This window comes from Berghia stephanieae, chromosome 12 (assembly GCF_034508935.2).
Source record: "Berghia stephanieae isolate SIO BIC M18660-M18661 chromosome 12, UCSD_Bste_1.3, whole genome shotgun sequence".
In the NCBI taxonomy this organism is placed as follows: Eukaryota; Metazoa; Mollusca; class Gastropoda; order Nudibranchia; family Aeolidiidae; genus Berghia; species Berghia stephanieae.
This window is the reverse complement of record NC_088371.1, coordinates 6,051,812-6,079,311: the sequence shown is the minus strand read 5'-3', so window position 1 is coordinate 6,079,311 and position 27,500 is coordinate 6,051,812. Positions and strand designations below refer to the sequence as shown.

The 27,500-nt window shown below is 36.9% G+C and overlaps 1 protein-coding gene across 1 annotated transcript in view; it reads left to right on the top strand.

The window, feature by feature from the left end:
- LOC144957510 (uncharacterized) overlaps positions 1-27,500 on the top strand; it is a 137,581-nt gene that overhangs the window by 575 nt on the left and 109,506 nt on the right. The gene's annotated exons all lie outside the window — the stretch shown is intronic.

Below are 27,500 nucleotides of genomic sequence, written 5' to 3'. Positions count from 1 at the left end.
TCCTAACATTAATCGCCCCGATCTTGAAAAAATGAAGGGGAAACAAGCCTCGGAATGAAAGATATATATATATATATATATATATATATATATATATATATATATATATATATATATATATATATATCATACTAAGAATGGTAATACTAAAATACTAAGGCGTACATATCTAATTGTTCTAGAAAAGAAAACTGCACCAGCTGTCTTAAAGTTGAGTGAATTCTTTTTTCCGTTTCGAAAAAAAAAATACTGGCGCTTGTACCTTTTGACTGATCCCAACAAACTGAGAAGCTTTCCAAAAAAAAAAAAAAAGAAAAAAAAAGAAATAAAGTCAAAAATGAAAACATAAAAAAATAGTTCTCTAGAGCCATTAGGCTCATGGAGTAGGAGTTTATCCTGGTTTCTATAGCGTGAAACTGTATCTGTATGGTTGGCGCTGAAGAAACCAATGGTCTGGTTGAATTTCAGCGGCGTCCTCATTGGGCGCGGGCCCATGTCAGTCGGGCCTTGAAATCGTTTAGGTGTGGTGCCATGATGACCAGTTCATCCAGCCCATTCCACTCCGAGATAGTTCTAATGAAGAAAGCATTTCTGTAGTTTTGTGTTTTTGTCTGTGGGATTTTGAAGCAGTTCGAATTGTTTGTGGCGTATCTCTCAATGGGGTTTTCGGTTATGTGGTTGGCAAAAGTGAGTGCTCGGATTTTTCTTTTGTTTGGTCGTGGCGTGAAAAAGGAGTCTGCCTTTATTGATGGTATTTGATCTGTTATAATCTTGAACACGAATGACAGACGGGTTTCTTTTCTTCTTTGTTGGAGGCTGATGAGATTTCTTTCTTCTAGCATTTTTGTCATGCATCCTGGGGTTCTGCTCTTATAGTTCCCAGTTATGAACCGGGCGCCTTGACTCTGGACTCTCTCAAGTTTTTGAATATCCTCTTTCAGGTAGGGGGCCGAAGCAACTGCTCCGTATTCCAATTGTGATCTCACAAGTGCGAGGAAACGGACGAAACCAATTGCTTGCTACACTTAAGATGACGCTAGTCTGTTGCAATATACTGTCAACCAGATTTAACAGATACAGTAAAATGGGTGGACAGGGGATCAGAAAAAAAACAAAACAAGCTCGACTACACACGGGGACCGATCTCGGTCAATTTGGGTGTGAAGTTTGTGCTCTACCGAGCTACCGGACACCCCCCCCCACTCCTTTATTTAAAAAAAAAAGAAAGAAAGAGGTAGTCGCCTGACTTTATAACATTCAGAGCAGTAAATGATGGACACGAGTGTGAGTGTGGATCGATGCACCGATACCGTTATCAGAAGAAATTGAGACTTGTCCTTAATCCAATCCGGTTAACTCTCGATTTAGATAGTCCAGAGCTTTACCGACTGAGCCAATGGGCGTTCTTCTATATCTAAACCATTGCCGTCAAGATGAAAGAGATTTAACCCACTGTATCCTAGAGATTTTTGCTACTTGGAAAAATGTATTAAAAATGAGCACGTACACAGATAGTTTAATTCAACTAGATATCATTAACATGCAAATACTAAAAAAACATTAGCTTTGATACTACGCCTATAACTTGTCTCATAAAAATGTAACAAATAGGCATGGGGGAAAAGTAACGTGGGTAAACTACGGATATAGTCGGTGTTAGGGTTGAGTGAGTTAATACATGCTATTGAATGAAAATACACAATAATTTTTTGGCACCGCTGTGATTAGCCGAACACTTGGTGAATTTTCTTTCCGTGAATTCCGTGAAATAGACAATTTTGATGCATCTAAAATGCATATCGCAAGATGACATATGGATGATTGTGATGATGATATGATAATATAATGATAATATAATATATATAATAATAAAATAATAATAATATAATAATACAATAATAATAAATAATAATAATAATAAATAATAATTAGAATTGAAATAAACATCAGTTTTATAATAATAATAACAATAATATAATATATTAATATAAACTGATAATGTGAATTAAGTTAATTTGTAATTTGTGCAAGGAGTATGTTGAATGTTATGAAGGAGCGAATTAAGTATATATCCATAAATCTAAGGTTTAAAAACAAGCGTTTTTAGGTCATATCATTTTAAAAACTTTGATTTATTTGAATACTTTCTAAGTTCATTGAATTTTACAAAGGGTAGTCAATGTGTTGTTCATTATAAGTTCATTTTGAAAGTATATACTCCATTCTATGCTTTTAAAAAATGCGAATATATTTCATTGTAATCAAATGAAGTTGTTTTGAAATGGTGTTGTGAGCATTCTTTGATTGCAGAAAGGGATCCAATTGTCTCATTATTTCATTTATTCAAGACATCAATTCTTAATAATTTCAATGCAATTTTCATGAAGAGACTAGACATGAAACGGTTGTTGACATTTTAAGCTGTGTATCATCATAATACATGGGATAAATAATATTACATTGTCTAATGACACCAGCAAGAGATTGGGTATATAAAGTGTATAAAAGGGGGCCAAGGACTGATCCTTGAGGGACATCAAAATTCAAAAGAAAAGGGGGAGAAACGTTTCCGTCTACCAAAATCGATTGCAAACGATGAGTTAAATGAGATGGAAACCAATCTAACACAGTTCCTGTTGGTCCGAAAGTTATAGACAGGCGCTTTAGAAGTATATAATGGTCGATAGTGTCAAATGCTGCGCTGAGGTCAAGTAGGGCAAGAATACAAGCCTTACCTTCATCAGCAGCACAGAGAAGATCGTTTTTGGATCTTAAACAGAGCCGTCTCTGTATTTTGATACTGCCTATAGGCAGATTGATTCGGTTCGAATAGATTCTATTTTTCCTAGTGCCTATTTAATCTGTGGGCGACATCTTTTCCTAATATTTTAGACAGAAATGGAATTTTGAGACAGGTCTAAAAAATTTTAAGTACTACCGAAGACACGCTAGCCTTTTTTTATTTTTAGAATAGGTGTGACTATAGGGAATGAGATTAGCGGAAGAGTAGCGTCCCTTGATTGGACGTCACCGAGGAGAAGTTATTTATAAACAAACCAACTACAAGCCAAGTGCTGCAAATACAAAATTTATTATTCATATTTCTGTACAAAAATGCATATCATAATTAACGTAGACCTTTTCTTTAGTTTTCTCCATTATGAAATGCTAACAAAATATGATGTAGACTACAAATGAAAAATAAAAGATGTTGATAAATAATACAATACGATGAGACAACACTGCCTAAACTTACTGAATTTCCCGCTAATGATTGGTACTAATAATGGCGATAGCGTCTGTCGGTTGTCAAGACGCGACTTCCTACAAAGGGGCGCTACTCTTAAATTTGTTTTGAAATCTCATGCCCTATAGCATTTTTGAAAGATTGAGGAACTGTGCAAGTCTGGAGAGATTCATTTATTATATGTTATATGTGTTGGGATGGGGTCATGACTGGTCACCCGTTTTGCTCCGTATTTCTTTTTCTTATTTAATTATTAGTTCTCTTCGGTCTTTGTGGAACACGGGGCCTTCACGAGCATCGGCTATCTGTGTCGTCGGCTTTGTAACGAAAGCTACGGCCTGAGACTGATCAACAGTTTACTTCAAATAAAAGATGTTCACGACCACAAAGGAAAACAAATTATGAGTTATTTTCAGTAGTTCAAACAATGGGATCATTTTTGTTTCCTTGGGCACAATAGATAGAAGGGAGTTGGCGTCACTCAGGTCTTTGTTATTGTTTTTTGCCATCCACGTTTATTAGTAATTCTCACAAAACTGTATTAATCAGACTATAAAAGTTCAAGGTTATACAGTTTTGTGTGTTGGTCCGTTATACTTCCGGATTGCAATGTTGTGAGCTTCTTAGCCAAGCGCATACTATCTATAGATGCATCAAAATTGACGCCACTCAGCCATTTGTTATTGTTATTAGCAATCCATGTTTATGAGTAATTCCCACTAAATTGTATTAATCAGACTACAAACGTTTAAGGTTACACGGAGTTATGTGTGTAGGCCAGTTATAGATAGTATGCGCTTGGTGAAGAAGTTCATAACATTGCCATCCGGAAGTATAACGGACCAACACACAAAACCATGTGTAATCATGAACATTTATAGTCTGGATTATACCGTTTAGTGAATATTACTCATAAAAATGGATGGAAAAAAACAATAACAAAGACCAGAGTGACGTCAACTTCATTCTATCTATATATCCGACTGAGTTTTTCAGTTACATTAACGCATAGCGTCAATATTTGAATGCATTTTCTGGCCAAAACATTAAAAATTTGTAGTTTTGTTTCTCTGACCCTCTCCTTACCATCCAAATCGTCACATTCGTTATGATGTAACCAACAGTTTTCTCATTTTGATATCCTTTGTACATCACAAATTATAAAGAAAATATTTTGTTCTAGTGACGAAAATTAGACACTGTACAATTATATGTATGAGATGTACTTGTTCCTTTTCTGTTTGAGTAAAAAAAAAATCTATTTTTGTGTTGAGTGGGTGTGAAGTTTCAGGGAAAATTATGAAAATGGCTGGTAAGAAGAGAGTTAAACTTCGTCAAAGTTGTAGCAGCAATCAATGACGGAGATAGTAGCACGTGATCTGGACACGTTCATAACGAGGCTGTAACTAGAACCAGCCAATTTGACACGGAGACAGACCTGCCACGGGCAATGAATATTACGTCGTGTTTTCTCTCTGTCTCTGTCTCTGTCTCTCTCTCTCTCTCTCTCTCTCTCTCTCTCCCTCTCTCTCTCACTCTCTCTCTCTCCCTCTCTCTCTCCCCAGTTACAATAGGCTTCAACAGACGTGACGTCACTTCCCTCGTAATGACGCAGAGTAACTTAGTAACTTGTTCTAAACTATCGAAACAAAGGCGGACGCCCTTATGAAATAATTCTCTGACGAGCATCAAAGTGTATCCAGAGGAGAAAAACATTAGATATAAATCTCATCATGTTTTGACTTTTATACATTCTGATCACATGACATGTGAAAAAGTTCTAGCCAGCATGAAGAATAAAGCATACAGATGTTCTTTGGTTAGAACCAAGCTGCTCGTTGCTGGGCGGAAGTGACATCAGACTATTGAATCCTATTGATGCTGTGCGTTTAGGTATTTTTCTCACACCCACCTGTCAGGCGGATATAGATAGAATGAAGTTGACGTCACTCGGGTCTTTGTTATTGTTTTTTGCCATCCACGTTTATGAGTAATTCTCAATTAACTGTATTATCCAGACTATAAACGTCAATGGTTACATAGAGTTCTGTGTGTTGGTCCGTTACACTTCCGGATGGCAATGTTGTGAGCTTCTAAAACAAGCACATACCTTCAATTGGATTCAGTAGTCTGATGTCACGCCGCCCGGCAACGGTGGCCATCTTGGTTCCAAACAAAGAAAATCATTCCTTTTTATTTTTCATGCTGGCTAGAACTTTTCATATGCCTTGTGATCAGAATGTGTAAAAGTCAAAACATGATCAAATTTATGTTTTTTTCCCTCTGGATACGCTTTTATGCTCGCCGGAGAAATATTTCATACGGGCGTCCGCCATTTTTCCGATAGATAAGAGTCAGTGTTACCATGCGTCATTAGGAAGGAAGTGACGTTACGACTGTTGAAGAGTATTACGTGCATACAAAAAAAAAAAGCCCCAAAAAACTATGTATAATCTTAAACGTTTATAGTCTGAATGAAACAATTTAATGAGAACTCATAAAAATGGCTGGCTAAAGTTAATAACAAGGAGCTGAATGACGTCAATTTTGAAATAATTGTGAAATATGTGTATAGACAATTTTATAGATAGAACGAACTTGACGTCACTCAGCTTTTAGCTATTGATTTTAGACAGCCACTTTACTACTACTACTACTACTACTACTACTACTACTACTACTACTACTACTACTACTACTACTACTTACTCCTCCTCCTCCTCCTCTTCCTCCTCCTCCTCCTCCTCCTCCTCCTCCTCCTACTCCTACTACTACTACTCTACTACTACTACTACTATTACTACTACTACTACTACTACTACTACTACTACTACTACTACTACTACTACTACTACTACTACTACTACTACTACTACTACTACTACTACTATACTACTACTACTACTACTACTACTACTACTACTACTACTACTATTACTACTACTACTACTACTACTACTACTACTACTACTACTACTACTACTACTACTACTACTACTACCACAACAATGCTTCATTCATACTCCCAGCGCGACAAATCTCAATTTCATACATAACAAGTCTCCTGTTCAGCCCCTTTTTTGTACTAATATTCTTACAATATCCACCCAATTTATTTCGATGAGTAATATATTATATTTAAACTGTCTTACCCAAGGACAAAACACATGGGCCAGAGTTTCCAATCATCATAACCTATTCAATCACTGTCCACACTCAAAGAAAATCTCTCGAATTTGGTTAACGGTTAAAGACGAGGTATAGATAGTTCGAAGATGACGTCACTCAGGTCTTTGTTATTGTTTTTTGCCATCCGCGTTTATGAGTAATGCTCACTGAACTGTATTAACCAGACTATAAACGTTCATGGATACATACAGTTTTGTATGTTGGTCCGTTATACTTCCGGATGGCAATGTTATGAGCTTCTTAGCCAAGCGCATACTATCTATAGTACTAATATTCTTCAACAGTCGTAACGTCACTTCCTTCCTAATGACGCATGGTAACTTAGTAACACTGGCTCTAAACTATCGGAACAATGGCAGACGCCCGTATGAAATATTTCCCCGGCGAGCATAAAAGCGTATCTAGAGGGGGAAAAAAAACATAAATTTGATCATGTTTTGACTTTTACACATTCTGATCACAAGACATATGAAGAATAAAAAGGAATGATTTTCTTTGTTTAGAACCAAGATGGCCGCCGTTGCGCCAATTCGGTGTCATCGGCTCCATATTAATTATACATTTTATGGCTGCCGTTCCTTTACCCACAATGGGCCCTTTGTGTGGAATGACCTGACCAGAAGGATGAAAGAAGCAAAATCTATTGATAGCGTTATATCATTGTTAAATCACTCCCCTTTAACCGTTACATTTTCATGATATTGATAGGATATTACATACACTGCTGCTATTGATATCATTGTGGTACCTATAATATGTTTTATATTCTATGTAAATTTTGTATATTTATTTGCAACGTGCATTTAGCATAACACAGGGATGAAAATGCGCGATATAAATGCCATGTTTTCTTCTTCTTCTTCTTCTTCTTCTTCTTCTTCTTCTTCTTCTTCTTCTTCTTCTTCTTCTTCTTCTTCTTCTTCTTCTTATTATTATTATTATTATTATTATTATTATTATTATTATCATTTTTATTATTATTATTATCATCATTATTATTATTATTATCATCATCATCATCATCATCATCATTGATCGTTTTGTGAGACACGGAGCGAACACAAACTTCTGCCCATCTCTGCATGACTCGCCTTTGTTTACATGAGTCAATAACAAAAAATTATATTGTCTTGTGCATTCTCAAATAACGTTCCCTTGATAGGTTTTAATATTAAATGATTTTAAAGCTTTTAGAATGATCGTTAACCCCGAATCACCGATCCACGGTAAAAACGACAAAGATGCGTTTTTAACACACTGCCGTGTTTTAAATAAATACAAATTTAACAGCATGAAAATGACAAAGAAGAAAAAGAATAAACGAAGAAAATTGTATGCCGAGAAAACTTTGGCTATTGATAGTATGCGCTTGGCTAAGAAGCTCACACCATTGCCATCCGGAAGTATAACGGACCGACGCACAAAACCTTAAACGTTTATAGTCCGGTTAATACAGTTTAGTGAGAATTACTTATAAACGCGGATGGAACAAAACAATAACAAAGACTCGAGTGACGTCAACTTCATTCTATCTATAAATCTTTCTGGAACCATCAGCTTAAAGAAAATTAATAAAATCGATTAAATTCTTACTTACTTACTTCCTGTGCCATCTCATAAGAGTGAATGAATATGATTGCGCTCTCTATGGACGCTTGCCGTGATTGTGTGTGCTATTTCGAGTGTGTCAGTCTGTTTCTCGTATCCAATTGGATTCAGTAGTCTGATGTCACGCCGCTCTGCAACGGCGGCCATCTTGGTTCTAAACAAAGAAAATCATTACATTTTATTCTTCATGCTGGCTAGAACTTTTCATATGCCTTGTGATCAGAATGTGTAAAAGTTAAAAAAAAAGATCAAATTTATGTCCCCCCCCCCCTCTGGATACGCCTTTATGCTCGCCGGAGAAATATTTCATACGGGCGTCCGCCATTGTTCCGATAGTTTAGAGCCAGTGTTACTAAGTTACCATGCGTCATTAGGAAGGAAGTGACGTTACGACTGTTGAAGAGTATTAGTAATTTTTTTTCCATTAAATCCTTGTTCAGTGCAAGTGTCCTTAGCTTTTGAATGTCATCATGTGTGTTAAGGTGCTGAGGCAATGGGGTTGATCTATAGATAGAATGCGCTTGGCCAAGGAGTTCACAACATTGCCATCCGGAAGTATAACGGACCAACACACAAACTCTGTGTAACCATGAACTTTTATAGTCTGGTTAATACAGTTTAGTGAGAACAACTCACAAACGCGGATGGCAAAAACAATAACAAAGACCTGAGTGACGTCATCTGCATACTATCTATATTACCTTTCCATGTGCTCAGGGTCATTGGCCATATTGCAAAATGTGCTCGAAGTGACCCACACAATGAAAAGTGTTCACAGTTTTCGAACTAGAAGTCAACCCAGTATCACGATCATTTTGTTCAGCTTGACACATGTGTATGTTTATAACTTTCACAAACAAAGCAGCGTGTTTACATCTATTCAGAAGTATCCAATGGTTAGACAGCAACACATCATGTGATCGATGACTCGGTTGGACGAAAATCTGAATATAGATCGGTCTTATTGGATGCTTCCATGTGTTGTTGTTTCTAAATATATTTGATTTTTTTGTTGAGATCTTGATTCAATGTTGTTGGAAGTGAAGTTGGCGTACACCCTCTCCATTAAGCTCCTTGTTTGAAGTAATCATCCATCGAAGTTTGTGCTGGAATATTTCATCAACAAAACAGGATGAATGAATCACTTCAGACGAATGAGACAATTTGATAGCGGCGTTGTTAAGCTGAATCATACATTCAATTTCACATTGCTATTTATTTCTTCGAGCTTCGAGGAATTGAGCCCAAAACCATCAGTATTGAATATTTATAGTTTTTTATTCGAGGGCTACAATATTAATTTTTGTTTAACACATTCCACAGCTTCTAATACTTAATGATATCTACTTAGACTGTCCGGTTAATTAAAGTAAAGGCTAATCGCAACGCTAAAGGGTTAAGAAAGATATTTAAACGAAATGAAAAGATCATTCCGTTGGGAATCACCTCCATTTTCCCGCGAGCTCTATTTTATTTTTTATTTTCTTCTGATATTCTGAAGAGTTTGTTTGTCAATAATGCATACTAATGAAAAACCCATTGTTATTGAAACGTTATAGATAGTATGCGCTTGGCAAAGAAGCTCATAACATTGCCATCCGGAAGTATAATGGACCAACACACAAAACTGTGTGTAAACATTAACGTTTATAGTCAGGTTAATACGGTTTAGTGAGTATTGCTCATACATTGCATCATAACGCGGATGGCAAAAAACAATAACAAAGACCTGAGTGATGTCATCTTCGAACTATCTATTTTTTTTTGTCATCCGCGTTTTTTGAGTAATTCTCACTAAACTGTATCAACCAGACCAGACTATAAACGTTCAAGGTTACACATAGTTTTGTGTGTTGGTCCGTTATACTTCCGGATGGCAATGTTGTGAACTTCTTAGCCTAGTATCGGTGGACAGCCTGTGGGTTGATAGTGATCTGAAACGGTGTGTATGAAACAATGTGTCTGAAACGGTGTGTATGAAACAGTGTCTCTGAAACGGTGTGTTTGAAACAGTGCGTATGAAACGGCGTGTATGAAACAGTGTGTATGAAACAGTGTGTATGAAACAGTGTGTATGAAACAGTGTGTATGAAACGGTGTGTATGAAACAGTGTGTATGAAACAGTGTGTATGAAACGGTGTGTATGAAACAGTGTGTATGAAACAGTGTGTATTAAACAGTGTGTCTGAAACGGTGTGTATGAAACAGTGTGTCTGAAACAGTGTGTCTGAAACAGTGTGTATGAAACAGTGTGTATGAAACAGTTTGTATGAAATAGTGTGTATGAAACGGTGTGTATGAAACAGTGTGTATGAAACGGTGTGTATGAAACAGTGTGTATGAAACGGTGTGTATGAAACAGTGTGTATGAAACAGTGTGTCTGAAACAGTGTGTATGAAACAGTGTGTCTGAAACAGTGTGTCTGAAACAGTGTGTCTGAAACAGTGTGTATGAGACAGTGTGTATGATACAGTGTGTATGATACAGTGTGTATGATACAGTTTGTATGAAACAGTGTGTGTGAAACAGTGCCAGACAAAATAGAAAGAAAAATAGAAGAAGAAAAGAAATATCCCAAAAGATTAAAAAAAAAAAACTAGGCTGCCTCGACTTTGTCTAGTACTGTTTCATACACACTTTTTTCAATTCTTTATCTTGCGGCTATGTGGTCTTGTGGTATGACACTCGCTTTCGGGTCGGAAGGTCCTGGGTTCGAGCCTCGCGCTCGGTGCATAGTTGAGTCCTTGGAAAAGACTCTTTACTCACATTCTCTCACCGTACTCGGGTGTAAAATGAGTACCTGGCCGTTTACAGTGTTGTCTCTGTCCGAAAAAATGTAACATCGCCTAACAGGCGTCATGTCCGGTCCTAAATGTTAAATGTTGTTGTTGGCCAAGAATCCCCTAGTAAAGCGCTTTGAGCACATTTAGAGGATATTGCGCTATATAAAAGCTCATTAAAAATAATCTTAGGCTGTAATCGGCGCCAAAAAAAGATGTGGCTGGACAATATAAAAGAATGGACAGAGATGTCGGTTCCGGAGCTGCTACATAGGGCTAGCAACAGGCAGGCATGGAGGAAGACTGTAACTTCTGCTTCACGCAAGTCCCCCCGACGACCATCCGGTCATGGGATTGAATGAGTGAGTGAGTGAGGCTGTAATCTGAGTGCATTCAATTTCCTCTCCTGGTCGAGAATAAATAGCGTGTCATAGACGATATAGATAGTTCGAAGATGACGTCACTCAGGTCTTTGTTATTGTTTTTTGCCATCCGCGTTTATGAGTAATGCTCACTGAACTGTATTATCCTGACTATAAACGTTCATGGATACACACAGTTTTGTGTTTTGGTCCGTTATACTTCCGGATGGCAATGTTATGAGCTTCTTAGTCAAGCGCATACTATCTATACATTTCTGTAATTTACTCACAACAAAGACACGGAACATATCAGTAAACAAAACTGTGTGTAACCTAAAACGTTTATATTACTATTTCAAACACTAGTAAAAAGCCCGCAATTTCGCGGGGAAAGAACTATTTTCATTCGATATCGCCTGAATCATTTTCTTGATTAGCTTGATTACGATTAGATGCACATTTTAATCGATGTGCTTGTCGTCGCTGCCATGCTTTATTCGGCATGATTTTAGTTTATCAGTCAGTAGATATCAATATCAATAAGTCGCAAGTCTTTACCACGCTTTACTTGGGAGTGCTTTGCACTACCTTCAATACTTCACAAATTAAAATGGCGGCCGAGAATCAAAATAATGGTCAAATTAGGAAATTTTAAACTTTCACAAATCTATCACGGTTTGTTCTAGAGTTTTTAAAACGTTTTTATATGATGACAAATTGAATAAATAAACGCCTGACAAAAGATCAACGGTGACAATACAAATTGAATGAATACTGGGGATGTAGGAGCTTTCGGAATGTCTCCCCTTTACTTATGTGAGGTCAAATGAAAATCTGAAGCGGACGCGAAAAATATCAAGTCCCCGAATCTGTCTACTTTTGGTTTGTTCGGGCTAGAAGCTAGACATAACCAATTGGCAGTTTGCCGAAACGTTTAAATAAATATTTCCCAGGGCAATAATTATCACATCGATGGCATAAAAACGACAGTAATATCAGCAGTAATATTAGTTGATGTTGTTAATCGGTGAAACTTGTTTAAAATTTATGTAAATCCGAATACCGTCATGTGATCAAGTGAATTATATCACTATGAATGCCACGATTTGCTGAAAAATGCTAATCTGACAGTTCCTAGCAAACACCCCCCCCCCCCCCCCCCCCCTTGCTCAGGAATCAGGAATTTCTCTACTTGACGGACACCCTCCCCCCCCCCTTTTTTTTTTTCTTCCACGCAACCACATTCCAAAACACACACACACACACACACACACACACACACACATGGATAGATAGTATGCGCTTGGTTAAGGAGCTTATAACATTGCCATCCGGAATCATAAAGGACCAACACACAAAACTGTGTGTATCCATGAACGTTTATAGTCGGGTTAATACAGTTCAGTGAGCAATACTCATAAACGCGGATGGCAAAAAAACAATAACAAAGACCTGAGTGACGTCATCTTCGAACTATCTATACACCACACACACACACACATACACACACACGCACACATATAAACATACACGCAATGAGAACACACTACACTACATAACAACACTGATCACCGCTAAATCAACACAACGGAAGTAAGGACTCTACTGGACAGATAGAGTTGAGGGTGTGGCCATGAGATGTTAGTGTCTTCGGTAAAATTTTTTATGATATCTGTTTGACTTAACGAACTTCCAAACTGACTTTAAATTATAAAAGGAAATCAAGTTATCTGTTTATCTATCTGTTAAAAATACATTTCTAATTTTCAAATCTTTCAGTGGAGTTGTGCGCCGTATCAATTTTTTATTGACTCAAATAAGCACAATGTTCTCCACAAGGCTATATTTTTTTAAGAAAGGATTTATTTAGTGAGAATTGATCATCCAAAGGTATTCTAAAAACAATTACAAGGAAACTCCTTGTTTCACTTTTTGGGTTGGAAATTGAAAGAAATTTTAATAGACTTCAACAGTCATGACGTTACTTCCCTCGTAATGACGCATAGTAACTTTGTAGCTGGTTCTAAACTATCGAACAATGGCGGACGCCCTTTTGAAATACCCTTCTGAGACGAGCACAAAAATGTATTCAGAGGAGAAAAACATTATAAATCTGATCATGTTTTGATTTATTACACATTCTGATCACAAGGCATATGAATAGTTCTAGCCAGCGTGAAGCATAAAAAGTACAGATTTTCTTTCTTTGTTTAGAACCACGATGGCCGCCGTTGCTGGGCGACGTGACACCAGACTATTGACTCCAATTGAATGCACTCAGTTTACAGCTTTCACACCAATGGTCCTTAGTTTGTCACTGTGGTTAGATTTTGTATGCCTTGCTCGTCAGAAAACAAAATCAAGCGGGGGTTGAGTAGAGTCAATCACTGGATAGGTGACAATGATTTCAAAGCTCTAGAGCGAGCCCTCGCATCGACCATTCTATTTTAACCGTTATGTGCGGCTTTGTGGTCTAAGGGTATGACACTCACTTTCGGATCGGAAGGTCCTGGGTTGGAGCCTCGCTCGACGCATCGTTGAGTCCTTGGAAAAGGCTCTTTACTCACATTCTCTCACCGTACTTAAGTGTAAAATGAGTATCTGGCCGCTTTGACAGCGTTGTCTCGTCTCAAAAATTTCGCCTAAGAAACGTTATGTCTTATTCTATATGTTACGCGTTGCAGTTGGTCTGAGACCCTTTGTAAAGCGCTTTGAGCACGTTTAGTGGATACACCGCTATAAAAAAGTTCAAGTTTTATTTGTTTCTTTTTCTTATTCAATTAATGATTAATAAATAAAAAAAGAGAGGGAAAGAGAAAATAATACAGGGGGTGGCGAGGGGGGGTGGGGGCGGTAGGGAGAGGGCGATCTGTACAGACAATTGTAATTGAAATGTTGAACACAATACATGGTTTAGCCTATATTGTATCCGTCTGAACAAAAAGATTAAAGTTTTCATTGATCTTCATATTATATCTAACAGAAGAGGAGTTTAATCAGATTAAGAAAAGGAGATTCTATATTTGGGGAGTCGCCGCATTGAATGAATGAATGAATGAATTTATATAGCGCCTAGATCCACAATGTGCTCAGAGGCGCTTTACAATGCAAATAAAACACAATAATAAATTGATAATTTAAGCATAAAACCTATCATATTGGAATAGCATTTATCATAACCTATACAAATATGGATTATTTTAGAAAATATAATAAAAAAAATTAATTTCTCTTTATTCATCCCATAGGAGAAAGTTATCTCTCTGGTCTATTCCAAAGAAAGACTGGAATAACCTAGTCGTCAGTCGCAGTGCAGCGCCGCAAATTGAACTAGGGCGATGTGACTTGCTCAAGGCCACACAGTGCAGTGGCGGGTGATCGAACTCATATATATATATATATATATATATATATATATATATATATATATATATATTATATATATGAGAATGTGTATGCTCGAAAAGGAAAAAATTCCGAGGGAGGGAGAGAGAGAGAGAGAGAGAGAGAGAGAGAGAGAGAGAGGAGGAGAGAGAGAGAGAGAAGAAAGAGAGAGAGAGAGAGAGAGAGAGAGAGAGAGAGAGAGAGAGAGAGAGAGAGAGAGAGAGAAATTGGTCTTGCTATGAATCTGAAAGCATCAAACACGACGTGTACATATCTGCAGGTCTGACATCCGAACCCACTTACGTATGAGCCTAGTTTAACATCGTTGTACTGGACAATAATTTACGTCATTTTTGTTTGTTGAGATTCCCATTACAACAATGAGCCCAAGATGAATTGGGTTATCAGACCTGTAAATCAGTCCACACGTCGCTCAAATACAATAGTATTTAGTTATAAAACGCGGATCCTTAACAGAGAAGTGACTGTTACTATGGCAACGTAAACAATAAATAACAATGGCGTCGATTTGGAATGGAAACTGAAAGCTACCTGTACATTAGGATTTGAATCTATACAAATTGTAATTTAACAAAAAATCTTATCTTATTTTGACTAGAAATCTTTACATTTTTAATCTTTATATCTTTATATCTTTTTGACTATAGGGAATGAGATTAATGGAAGAGTAGCGTCCCTTGATTGGATGTCACCGGTGGAGAAGTTATTTGTAAACAAACCAACTACAAGCTAAGCTCTCCAATAAAAAAATTATTATTCATATTTCTGTACAAAAAGGCATATCATAATCAACGTTATGCATTTCTGTACATAAATATGAATAATAAATTTTGTATTTGGAGCGCTTGGCTTTAGTTGGTTTGTTTACAAATAACTTCTCCACCGGTGAAGTCCAATCAAGGGACGCTACTCTTTCGTTAATCTCATTCCCTATACACTTTAAATAAAATTGAAATATGTTAGCAGTAGCGTATGGCTACATCTCCACACTGGAAGTCTCCAGCCAGTCTTAAAATTCGTCACCGCAGTTATTGAGGACAGCCTCGAAACCTTTCGACAATCTCGTCACAGAGCAGTGTATGTAAGATCATGTGGTCTGATGTCTCTTGTCGCTCCCTGACTGTGAGAGTGGGGACAGTCGGCTGACTCCCTCAGACCCCATCGATGCATGTTTGCAGCAGTCTCCTGCCCGTGGGCTGTCAGTGTCAGTCGTCGGTTTAAAGTTGAAATAAGTTGACCCAAAACTAATAAAGAATTCTTGTTTGAGAACATCTCAATATCTCAATACTATCTATAGATAGTATGCGCTTGGCTAAGAAGCTCAGAAAATTGCCATCAGGAAGTATAATGGACCAACAAACAAAATCATGTATAACCTTAAACGTTTATACTGTGGTTCATACGGTTTAGTGAGAATTACTCATAAACGCGGATGGCAAAAAGCAATAACAAAGACCTTAGTGACGTCATCTTCTTTCTATCTATATATAAAATCTCAAAAGCTTAAAAAAATCGAACCAAAATGAAAAAAAAGGTATTATGTCGGTGAATAGAAGTAATGCTGATATTTTATTTTTAGATGACGACAAAGAAGAAAATTCTTTACAACTATCATTCAAAATGAAACTAAAAAAGACAGCGGTTTGTTGTTGCTAACTGCTGTGCTAATGATACTCAAACTTTGGGGGATGAATAGACTGGTTTCTTTTGTCTTGATTTCCCTCCCTTTGCCAATGGAATGATCACACAATGAATGAAATAAGTATAGTTGGCTGTCGCTCTTCTGCTCGTATCCGTACTCACTCTTAATCTCACTCCCCCCCCCCTCTCTCTCTCTCTCTCTCTATCTTACTATCTGTCTATCTGTTTATTGGTTTATCTATCTATCTGTCTATCTATCTGTCTATCTGTCTATATATCTGTCTATCTATCTATCTATCTATCTATCTATCTATCTATCTATCTATCTATCTATCTATCTATCTATCTATCTATCTATCTATCTATCTGTCTGGTGTCTGTCTGTCTATCTATCTATCTATCTATCTATCTATCCATCTATCTATCTATTCATTGTTGCGGGTATTTGGCTTGAAACACGTAGAGAGGAAACATCTTTGTTGGAGGAAAAAACCAAATGAGGTGAGAAGAATATCTATCTATCTATCTATCTATCTATCTATCTATCTATCTATCTATCTATCTATCTATCTATCTATCTATCTATCTATCTATCTATCTATTCATCTGTCTATCCAATCGCTCTCTCTCCCTCTCTCACTCTCTCTCTCTTTCTCTCTCTCTCTCTCTCTCTCTCTCTCTCTCTCTCTCTTACAAACAACTTTTTTTTTACTTAAACTATGTGGCCATCCTTCTACTTTAGCTTGCCTATGCCTGACGTGCATCATGGGCCTAATGGATATTATTACTACAACTACATATTTCCAAGAACTTTAAAATATAGACTTCCATGAGAGTCTTCTGGAAAGTCTTAGATTCGAGAGTTTTTGTGCTGCTACGTGGTCGAGTGTCATGACCTTCGCATTCAGGATTTGAGTCCCGCTCTATGCATGCAGCGCGCATAGTTGAGTCTTGGAAAAGGCTCTTACTACATGGCTCGTCTCGTCGTACTCAGATGTAAAATGGGTACCTGGTCGTAAGAAACGTTGTCTTTTCGATAAAAAACAAAATTTGTGTAATTTCGCCGAAGAAGCATCTTACCTGTTAAGTTTTGCTTTTGGCTATGGATCCCTGGTGAAGCACTTTTGACCCTCTCCTTACCACCTATACTCTTCAACAGTCGTAACGTCACTTCCTTCCTAATGACGCATGGTAACCTAATAACACTAGCTCTAAACTATCTGAACAATGGCGGACGCCCGTATGAAATATTTCTCCGGCGAGCATAAAAGCGTTTCCAGAGGAAAAAAACCCCATAAATTTGATCATGTTTTGATTTTTACACATTCTGATCACAAGGCATATGAAAAGTTCTAGCTAGCATGAAGAATAAAAAGTAATGATTTTCTGTGTTTAGAACCAAGATGGCGTGTTGCCGGGCGGCGTGACATCAGACTACTGAATCCAATTAGAAAATCGTCACATTTGTTACGATTTAACCGTCACTTTTCTCATCCAGATTTCATTTCTTTTTGCTGTGGCTATAAAAACTTGATGTTCCGTAATAGAGCCCATATTGTCAAACAATATTATGTATATAATGTACTTGTTGCTTTTCTGTTTAAGTAAGAAGTGTCTGTTTTTGTGTTGGGTGGGTGTGAAGTTTTGGGGGAAATTCTGAAAATGGCTGGCGAGGAAAGGGTTAAGCAAGTTTAGTGGATATTTAGCTAGATTAATGCTTAATCTATTTGTTAAAATGAAGATACATTTAATGGGTAAATATTTGAAGGACAAGTGATGTATTAATGAAGAAGGGTTTTGAGTCCGAGACGTTCCGTGTTCTTTATTCGAAACCGTCATAATCATTTTTGTTCACAGCTTCAAGCAGTTTTGTATCAGTATCACTTTTATATTTTTACCAAGTTAATTTACTCGTACAAATCGCGTGTTTTTAAGTCGGGATGATAAAGATGCTAAAAAGGGAATTTATAGCCACAAATATCATACTTAAGTTTAGTTTATATGCTTTATAGAGGAGAAGGAATATCATATTTTACTGTGCTAAATACCAACGTTTCATATTTTTGACCAGTTTAACTATAATTTGACTATTTAGCATCTGGTCCATCCCGACATAATACCGTTTTGAGACGAAGTGTCACAAATAGCTAATACAAACAATGAGATAAAAATGAACTCAGATATAAATAGGAATTTTTAAAATAATGAACTCACGCGTTCCGTTCCATATCCAGGCAACGGCAGCCATTTGTCTCTGGGTTCATCCATAGTTTATGGGGTCGATCATAATTAATATATGCAAGAAAATCACGTTCGTCATTAAAGTGTTTTGATAGGGAAGAAAAATTGTAAAATCGTGATATCTACTTTTCCGATTCCCAAATCCTTCGGAGAAGTAATAATGAATAGGCTAATAATAATGATATTAATAATAATAATAATAATAATAATAATAATAATAATAATAATAATAATAATAATGATGATGATGATGATGATGATGATGATGATGATGATGATGATGATAATAATAATAATAATTAATAATAATAATAATAATAATAATAACAATAATAATAATAATAATATTAATAATAATAATAATAATAATAATAATAATAATAATAATAATAATAATAATAATAATAATAATAATAAATAATAATAAAATAATAATAACATATTGAATAATATGGTGGTATAACTATTTTTAGTAGTATGATGTTATAGGCAGATTGTAAGGATTTCGGGAAGGTAAAAGAGCGAGAATGGATGGTATTTTTAGGCAACTAGCATTTATTTAGAATAGAAAATAAGATACCATCACTCTGAAACCAGATGATCAATTACACAAGGTATGTATCCAATCCTCTGGATGAGTGGTTTACACTTCCAATGAGACTGGAACCAGTTTTTTGACATCACACCTTTGATTCCTATGGACACCGTGGGTCACAATTTTATGTTCAACCTAACCATTCCGATGTAACACCAGTTTGAAGAAATGGGTCATATATATACATATATATGTATATATATATATATATATATATATATATATATATATATATATATACCCTATAAATAGATTTCAGCAAATCAAATAAAAATATAAATCTTGAATGACCTTTCACAAAGACCATATAATTTCCTTTCTTTATTGCAAACAAAAGTACAATGAAATCATAATCCATATTTTTAATGTACAAAGAATATATATATATATATATATATATATATATATATATATATATATATATATATATATATATATATCAGAATAGATGAAACATTGCAGTTGTTTTTGTATAAAATGACAGACACAAGACAAAACACATAAAAATTTCAGAAGAAGAAAACAACGACACAGCAATTACCGAGTCATAGGACATCATAAATATGATTATATAAATATATCTATATTTATATCGTTCATTATATTTGTTTGTTTCTTGACCGAGATATTCTTCCATCAAATTTAATTCATTACTTATTTGCGGTAAAGTTATTTAAATCAATATCATACAATATCCACCCACCTCTTAACTTCAGTGAATGAAAAGTGCATCCTCCAAGCCATTTAACTATGCATTGTGACATTTATCTATTCATCTTTATAATTTATAACTTGATAGCACGTTCAATTTATCCATTCATCTACCCAATCATCTATCCATCAGTTTACTCGTTAATTCATCCATCCATAATCTATCCATCCATTCTTAAATCCCAAAATCAATTCTTTAATATGTCAATCCATCTTTTCCTATATATCCATCCATCCATCCTTTCACTCATCAATCATCCATCCATCCATCCTTTCACTCATCAATGCATCCATCCATCCATCCATCCTTTCACTCATCAATGCATCCGTCCATCCATCCATCCGTCTATACCCTCGAGGCCTCATTCATCCATGAGTTCATTCATTTAATCATCCATCCACCCATCCATCCATCCAACCATCCATCCATCCATCCAACCATCCACCCATCCACCCACCCACCTACCCATCCATCTATCAATCCATCCACCCACCCACCCACCTACCCATCCATCTACAAATCCATCCATCCATCCATCCATCCATCCAGCAATCCATCCATCCATCTACATTTAAGCCAACCATCCGTCCACCAATCTATCCTTTGATTTCCCTCCGTTTATCCATCAATTCATCCTCTCCTCTCTTTGTCCATCTATCCATCCATCCATCCATTCATTCATCTGCTCATCCATTTCTATATCCGTTCATTTATTAATTCATCTCTCCATCCATCCATCGTTTCAGCTATGCAAACCTCCATCAATCCATATTTTTAACCAGTCATCTGTCCACCCATCTATACTTTGATGTATCAGGTCATCTAACTATCCATCCATCCGTCCAGCTATCCATCTATTCACTCATCAACCCATCAGTCAATCCTTTAATCTATTCGTAAATACATTCATCTATCCATCTAAAACAGCCCAGCAACAAACACCCCCCCCCCCCCCCCCCCAAAAAAAATAATTGGGCATTCATATATATGACAATATCCACTAAATGTGCTCAAATCGTTTCATGAGTCCATAGCGATGTGCACTTATTTGCAGGTCTGATAACCCAATCCCGTATGGGCTCATTGTTGTAATGGAAATCTTTAAAAAATGACACGTAATATTGTCCATTACAACAATGCTAAACAAGACCCGTATGAAGGTTCGGATGTCAGACCTGCATATATGTACATGTCGGTTCCTAGCCAACAGCAACACTTTTTTTATGCAGGAAGTGGCATGACGTCTGTTAGGCGATATCATATATTTCCCCGATGCTGTCAACGCCACCGGAGAACGGTGAGACAATAATATGAATAAAGAGCCTTTTCCAAGGACCCAATTATGCGTCACACAGTGCAGGACACGAACCCTATCCCTTTCGGTTCGAAGGCGAGTGTCATACCCCAAGATCACATTGCCGCAAAATCATCCATCCACCCCCACCCACCCTCCCCTATTCCACCAATTAATTAGTCTTCGCTTTGGCTACACGTAGAACTGCTTTAGTTCAAGCACATGAATATGCATTGATTTATCGATTTTTAAAGTTCAATAATATACAGTTACACGTGTGACCTGTAGCATCAAATCGGTATTACGTCAAGAAGGTTTTTTGGGTACAAAAAATAATTCATCTTCAACAATAAAAAAAATGGTTTCCATTCATATACGACCTGTCGCCTCCAGGCGATGTACAGTGTGAATTAGTAAATCGTGGATAGCTCATACGGTAGAGTCACGCTCTCCCCGGCCAGCCAGGCGGAGTTGTCGTACCAGTAAGGTCGCGGGTTCAAACCCCCATCGCCGCCGCGAAATTTTTTATTCTCTATTGTCTTCTGGCTTTTTCCTACTCTCTTCATCTCTTGTTGAATTAGTACATAGCACTTTGTCCAAAGGGTAGCAAGCGATTGCCATATTCCGTTTCAGGCTTTAGAAAGCGGGATAAACTCCAGACTCCATGAGGATAATAACACGTTAACGGTTACGTTCCGAACAGACAACGATCGAAGAACGACGGTGAAGAAAACGAAGATCTGTCCTAATCGTTAACTTCCTAATGGCTCTAACTCTAACTATATTTTTTTTGGTATGAGGCTCACCCTTACGTTGGAGGGGCCAAGTGGCCGAGTGGTTAAGGCATTGCACTATGACCCGGAAAGTCCCGGGTTCGAGCCACGCTTCAGGCACTTTCGTTTTTTGTGTGTTTTTCCCTTTGGGCAAGATTATTAACCACCAATTTGCTCACTTGGACAACTTGGGTGATTCCTGTTGACACCAGCCATCTTGTTTGATGAATTATCTATAATATCATTCCTTCGCGGAATGCCTAGGCGACGATATCTTATCATGTATTGGCGGAAGGGCATAATTATATATATATTTTTTTTCAACCTGACGTAACACCAGTCTGATGCGGTGAGTTACATTTGACAACATCCCGGTTTCATAACTCCATATTATCTTCTCCTTAACCCTCTCCTTACCGCCCACAGGAAAATCGTCACATTCGTTACGATGCAACAGACAATTTTCTCATTCTGATTTCTCTTGTACATCACAAAATTTAAAGAAATTCTTTGATTACAGCTATAAATACTAAACACTGTGCTGTAGAGCTCACTTGTTACTTTTTGTTTGAGTAAGAAAAGTCTATTCTTGCGTTGGACTGGAGTGAATTTTCGGGGAAAATTCTAAAAATAGCTGGTAAGGAGAGAGATAATCCTGTGAATCCTGTTGACATCAGACATCTTGTTTGATGAATTATCTACGATATCATCATATGACGTATTGGCGGAAGGGCATAATTATTTTTTTTTCCAATCTGACGTAACACCAGATTGATGCTGTAAGTTACATTTGACAAAATCCCGGTTTCATCACTCCATAATATTATTATTAACTTCTCCTTATTAATTAATTTACAGTATTGATTCTCCGTTAACTCAGTCTGTGAAGCCACTGCCATTCATTAGAGTGTTTACACTCTTATTATTAGTCTAGTCTTGAACTAATAATCGTCTCACACAACTTGACGAGCAGATCTACGATATTGATGGTATGCGGTTTAAGTGCTAAATCGACTCATGTGTAAATGAGTACCTGGCTATTGGCAGTGGCGGATTTTGTAAGAGTCTTTGTACAAAAAAAGATGCCTAACAGATGACTGGTGCTGAATGAAATGGAAATATGATGGTTCCATATTATGGCATGCTTGTGGAATAAATGAAACATTGTGAATCGCATCGAGCATGGTATATTATAATACTAATAATGATATATAGCTTTTATAAAGCGCAAAACTCTGATTTAGCTTTTATAAAGGGCAAAACTCTGATTAAGTCATGTTCTATGGGCTTCACATTTATAAGTATGGCAATCTAAATATTGCTCGAACACACACACACCCACCCACCCACCCACACACACACACACACACACACACACACATATATATATATATATATACACACACAAAAAAACACACCCAGACACAAACAGACACACTTTCAGTTATTACTCAAACGAAGAAAACAGACAGCAAACAAATGTTAAATATTGACAGAGACTTTAAAAATATGGTAAAATCCGTGGGAAATCGCTATTTATTCATTTATTTATTTATTTATTTATTTTGCAATACTGATCATTTCTGTCCGAGCTATCGTAACAACACACAAAACTATGTATTGCTGACATGCGTTTAAGAGTTAAAATACTCACTTGTTCTGTCCTCCAGATCAGTCGCACTAACACTCATTGAAAGAATTTAGGGAGTACCCAAAACCCAACTGGAGGTCTAAACCAATTATAAAATGCAGAGTGATGTCATTGTTACTCCTTCTTAACACATCACAACACAACATAACACAACACAACACAACACAACACAACATAACATAACATAACATAACATTGCATTGCATAACATAACATAACATAATAAGGGTTGCTAAAGTAAAATGTCTTTAAATTCCCTATGAAAAAGAAAGTTCTGATAACAAATTCAGATTATCATTTTCATGCGGTCTGTGGTCTAGTGGTACGACACTCGCTTTCGGATCGGAAGGTCCTGGGTTCGTCCTCGCTCGGTACATAGTTAAGTCCTTAGAAAAGGCTCTTTACTCACATTCTCTCACCGTACTCAGGTGCAAAATGAGTTCCTGGCAGTTAACAGCGTTGTCTCTGTCCGAATAAAAATGTAATATTGCGAACAGGCGTCATGTCCTACATGTTAAGTGTTGCTGTTGGCCAGGGACCCCTTGCAAAGCGCTTTGAGCAGGCTTAGTGGATATTGCGCTATATAAAAGCTCAATTCTTTTTTTTACATCATAAACAACCAAAACAAAAAATCACTTAAAACGTATTCATCAAATAAATATTTTAAGTTATCGATCGCCCTGTCGATTGCAGTTTTGATTTATACTTTACCCGGAGACTGAAATATTAGGGAGACGCGAAACTCAGGGGCTCATTCCGTATGTAGGTGTTCAATGTCAAGCGAAGCCATCGTTAACATATATAGCCTGGCACTAGAACCCTCTAAGACTGGCAGTTTGACGTCATTTTTTTAGGTTTGTGTAGCGTCTAGTGAGTTGTCGTTAGTAGAGATCAAGGAAACAAGTTATTTCATTGGTTGAACTATTGAATACAACTCACGATTTGTTTTCTTTTGTTGCCAAAGACTGGCATTTTGATGTCATTTTTTGGTCAGTGTCAGGCCATAACTTTACGAAGGCCACGGTGTCAGGCCATAACTTTACGAAGGCCACGGTGTCAGGCCATAACTTTACGATGGCTAGCTACGATGTCAAGTCGGTAAATATGGCATTTGCGTATTGATAGTGTATGAATAAAATGCACACCGTGTTTTCCCATTATCTATAGATAGTTCGAAGATGACGTCACTCAGGTCATTGTTATTGCTTTTTACCATCCGCGTTTATGAGTAATGCTCACTGAACTGTATTAACCTGACTATAAACGTTCATGGATACACACAGTTTTGTGTGTTGGTCCGTTATACTTCCGGATGGCAAATTTATGAGCTTCTCAGCCAAGCGCATACTATCTATATCAATCGTACAAGTCCGCAAAAAGTTTTTTTTTTTTTTTGTGTGAGAGAATTTGGTTAGAAGAAAATACATCTGAATACATAAAAAGCTGCAAATAGCCGTTCCAAATTCAATACGCTTCAACATTCGTGACGTCACTTCCCTCGTAATGACGCATGGTAACTTAGTAACTGGCTCTAAACTATCGGAACAGTGGCGGACGCCCTTATGAAATATTTCTCCGACGAGAATAAAAGCGTATCCAGAGGGAAAAAAAACATTATAAATCTGATCATGTTTTGACTTTTACACATTCTGATCACATGAAAAGTTCTAGCCAGCATAAAGAATAAAAAGTTCCGATTTATTTTTGTTTAGAGCCACGATGGCAGCCGTTGCTGGGCGACCTGACATCAGACTATTGAATCCTATTGTACTACATAATATAAATATAAACATTATGAGTGAGAGGATGTTTACCGACTTGACACGACCTGCCTGACATCAATAAGCATTTTCTGCTATTAAAACCCTATTGCCCACTTCAGAAGTTTCGCATTTCTATTTCAATATATCGCTGTCTCCGCTTTATCGATTCATAACGGAGGAACAGATTACTGGATTCCATCACTCTTATTTATTTATTTATTTATTTATTATTTTAAAATGAACAATAGCTTTATTTACATTGCGAAAGTGCTAATTAAGGCAGTGTGCCCAATTATTGCTGTTTACATATTTGATCGGTGCAGTTGTCATATTTCCATGTGATAAATGAGAAAGTACTGTCATGTTTTGCACTAAAGTTTTTTTTATAGACATGGCATGCAATACAAATCAGGAAATTTACTCTTATACATTATCAATAGCATTTAATAGATAGAAATATAGAATTTTAAAAATTAAAATGTAAATGACGATAAACAAAACAAAACTTATGAAGTGACACCACCAAATACGGTTTTTGATTAATTTAGCGGCATTATGTATCATATTTATTCACCAAAATACATTTTTTAAATTTATATTTCTCTCGAAAAATACAGATAGCAGGTTTAGCGGAAATCACGCAAAGCATCCGTCTCTCTTCTCCATCAACGTTGATTTCCTGTCTTGAATGAGTTTAGCTCTTAGAGCAAGATTATTCATTCCTAAACTCATTAAAACCAATTCAAAATAGTTTGCCTTCTTTGGTAAGCCAAGAAATAAGATGATTTTCTTGGGGGGATATATCTTTGTCTGGGAAAATGAGGAGTTTCCTCTATCGTGGTTGTTAAAATTTTTAAAAAATCTTATCGCTTCTGAAAAAATAGGGAATTTCCTCTTCCGTAGAACGGTAAGCAAGCCATTCAATCAATAAGTATATCTCGACTTCCATCAAAGCTACCTAACTTAACAACCACCCAAAGAATATCTATCTCCACCAGAACCGGAAGTGACCAATTGGCACCGGTAGACTCGGAGTATGGATCTTAATGGCACCAGACAATACACGGCCTAGAACGTGTGAATGAGAGCATCATTTAGATTCCCCACGAGCTCATTTCAATGAAGGTTTGTTCGTTCTCCCCCTCTCAACTCCAAGACGCAAAGAATGGAGGCAGGGTGAAGGGATTGCGCCGTGGAATTTAAATAAATGATAAATTGGAGTCTTCCGCGAAACGACCAACAAAAAGGGAAGAAGTGAAGTGGGTTTATTTGATCCTCTTTGCAACGCTTAATTTGATTTATTTAGAAACACCGTGTCCGTTTTAAGTCCATCTGTTTATTTGGGAATTTATTTCGATGATGTATTTCTATAATTTGTTGGGGTTTTTTTTTATACATTCAAAAGAGAGTCAAAAAAAAAAGTGACACATTGCCTCAAAAGAATCTTGATTCAAAGTGATTTTTCCAGGATTGAGCGAGAGAGAGAGAGAGAGAGAGAGAGAGAGAGAGAGAGAGAGAGAGAGAGAGAGAGAGAGAGAGAGAGAGAGAGAGAGAGAGAGAGAGAGACTTTTTGTCACTGGCGGTCGGTCTATTGAGCAAAGTTGTTTTGTGCCGCCCTATAATTCTCAAATTTAGCAGATACTGCTTTTTGTCTCACTTTTTGACTATGCTGATTTTCGTTATCACTCTCTCCTGTCTTACTTGCCATGATTGGTTCCTGTAACTACTGTACGAAGGTTGTGCGTCATCACGGACGGCTCTCTTTTTCTTGTTGCCCCACGCGAGGCTGATGACGTGCGACAATGAGCTGAGGGTGGGGTATGGGGCTACCATGAGCCAAAAAGTCAACAGGCCGTCCAAGTATTTTATATAAAAGACTGTTTTCTTCTGTTTTAAAACCGCGGCTATCCACTTCCCACCACAAACAACTGATACTCTTGATTGCTAAAATAACTAGGTCAGGCCGGCAAATTTAATTTTGCACACCTTGAGGCCTGACTTGGGAGAAATCAAAACCATATCAATTTTATCATTGAAAGAACAGGTTTGTTGTAATCAAACCATACGGATGAAGAAAATTACAATAAATATACATCTTATGCTATTCGTTTTCCTCAAATGGATGTTAATCATCAATAAGAATATTAGACAAATCATTCACCGAGTAGAGCCCCATGATGCTATAAATAAGATTCACAGTCCATTATCCCGACATACACAGCAGTTCAATTTGTAGT